The sequence below is a fragment of the Octopus bimaculoides genome, chromosome 30 (genome assembly GCF_001194135.2).
Source record: "Octopus bimaculoides isolate UCB-OBI-ISO-001 chromosome 30, ASM119413v2, whole genome shotgun sequence".
Classification (NCBI taxonomy): domain Eukaryota; kingdom Metazoa; phylum Mollusca; class Cephalopoda; order Octopoda; family Octopodidae; genus Octopus; species Octopus bimaculoides.
In genome coordinates this window covers 4,508,302-4,510,494 of record NC_069010.1, presented here as the reverse complement: position 1 = coordinate 4,510,494, position 2,193 = coordinate 4,508,302, and the positions used below count along the sequence as shown (strand labels likewise).

Below are 2,193 nucleotides of genomic sequence, written 5' to 3'. Positions count from 1 at the left end.
ATCAGATTGGAGCTTGGTGTAGCCTGATTGGCCTTCGTGCGGGTGACACGTAAAAAGCACCCACTACACTCTCAGAGTGGTTGGTGTTAGGAAGGGCATCCGGCTGTAGAAACTCTGCCAAATCAGATTGGAGCTTGGTGTAGCCTGATTGGCCTTCGTGCGGGTGACACGTAAAAAGTACCCACTACACTCTCAGAGTGTTTGGCGTTAGGAAGGGCATCCGGCTGTAGAAACTCTGCCAAATCAGATTGGAGCCTGGTGTTGCCATCCGGTTTCACCAGTCCTCAGTCAAATCGTCCAACCCATGCTAGCATGGAAGGCGGACGTTAAACGATGATGATGATGATGGTGATGATTCCTAACAGTGATTCCGTGTTGTTTTCATCAACTGTGATCTTAGTCAATATCTGAAGATACTGCAAGCTCCTTCATTATCCAAGTTCCATGAGAACGCAATATCATCTTCAGCACCCTCAACACGGTGAAGTAGGGAGGTTTTACTTAATAATGTCAGTGAAAAGACATATCCCATTGCAATTTACCAAAGATTAATACAAAACAAGGTAAAATTTGTTTTGTGTACAATTTTCCTTTAAACTTGGTAAATGGTCGATGGATCCAGAGTAAAAGTATCCTCTAATGCCATGCCATGCCATCTGGTATTCTGAAATAACAGAGAAACAGTGTAAAGTAGAGAGGATACTTAAAATGTTGTGTGTGTGTGTGTGTGTGTGTGTGTGTAGTATACTTAAAATAAGATGGCCAGAACACATAAGCAATATGGAGCTATGGCAAAGAACGAATCAAGTTTCGATTAGGGAGCAAATATTTAAGAAAAAGTGGAAGTGGATTGGTAGCACGATTAGAAAGGACACAGAAAATGCAGCGAAAAGTGCTTTACAGTGGAATCATCACCATCATCACGCTTTCCATGCTAGCATGGGTTGGACGATTTGACTGAGGACTGGTGAAAACCAGATAGCTACACCAGGCTCCAATCTGATTTGGCAGAGTTTCTACAGCTGGATGCCCTTCCTAACGCCAACCACTCCGAGAGTGTAGTGAGTGCTTTTATATGCCACCCGCACGAAGGCCAGTCAGGCGGTACTGGCAACAGCCACGCTCAAAATGGTGTATTTTACATGCCACCTTGCACAGGAGCCAGTCCAGCGGCACTGGCAACAATCTCGCTCTAATGTCTTTACATGTGCCAGGAAGGCGGCGCTGGGCACAGGTGCCATCACGATTTCGCTTTCGCTTGCCCCAACAGGTCTTCACAAGTCCAGTTTAGTGTCCAATGAAGGAGATGACGTTGGCATGGTTGCCAGTCGTCGAATTTAGTTCGATTTCGATTTCACTTGCCTCAACAGGTCTTCACAAGCGTAACAGATAGAAATATTTTTCTGTCCCCAGAAACATCAACAACTGTAACACCAGGTGCGGTAATGATAGATAAGATCTGAGCAAAGACACTCCTGCCATGACTACTTCAACATATTCTCTGGAATTGTAATATCTAGGGAATACAATAATAAAACCGGAAAAATTCTTCTAAGAATATATTTGAAAATATTTAACCAAAGAGAATATATTTTTGTTTTTCACGTTCAATTATTTCTTTGGCTGTGTGGTAAGTAGCTTGCTTACCGACCACATGGTTCTAGGTTCAGTCCCACTGCGTGGCACCTTGGGCAAGTGTCTTCTACTATAGCCCCGGGCCGACCAAAGCCTTGTGAGTGGATTTGGCAGATGGAAACTGAAAGAAGCCCATCGTCGCCACATTAATTCAACTTTTTAGTGGAGGGAGATAACCCAATTTTTAATGGAGCGAGATAACCAAAGTATGTTTGATATTTTACTCACTCGCCATCTTTATCTGTTATTTACAACTGATTTTAAACTTCGCTTCGGAGAAAATGAGACAGACAGGGTAAAGAATACGCACACCACCTGAAGAATACGCGGTAGAGATGGACTATATGTAATCTGAACCTTTCCCCCGCTTATTTATTAATTTTTTTTACGGAATCCCACGTTTTAGGCTATGGAGATTCCGATTCTGAAAAAAAATTTTTTGAAAAATTTCAATTCCCCCCCCCCACAAAGCAGGCTATTTACATGCTAGAAATAACAGCCAAATCTCACAGAACTAGTGTTAGGGTTAGGTTTAGGGTTAGGGTTAGGGTTTGAGTT

At 42.9% G+C, this 2,193-nt stretch overlaps 1 protein-coding gene across 2 annotated transcripts in view; it reads right to left on the bottom strand.

Annotated features, from left to right (window-relative positions):
- Positions 1 to 2,193, bottom strand: part of LOC106877807 (zinc finger protein 271) — a 22,341-nt gene that overhangs the window by 19,270 nt on the left and 878 nt on the right. The window contains exon 2 of one of the 2 annotated variants that reach the window (XR_008267079.1): positions 7 to 664. The exons of the other annotated variant lie outside the window; for it this stretch is intronic. The gene's annotated coding sequence lies outside the window, so the exon portion shown is untranslated. Of the gene's footprint in view, positions 1 to 6; positions 665 to 2,193 lie in introns of those variants that run through there. 2 annotated transcript variants of the gene reach the window in all.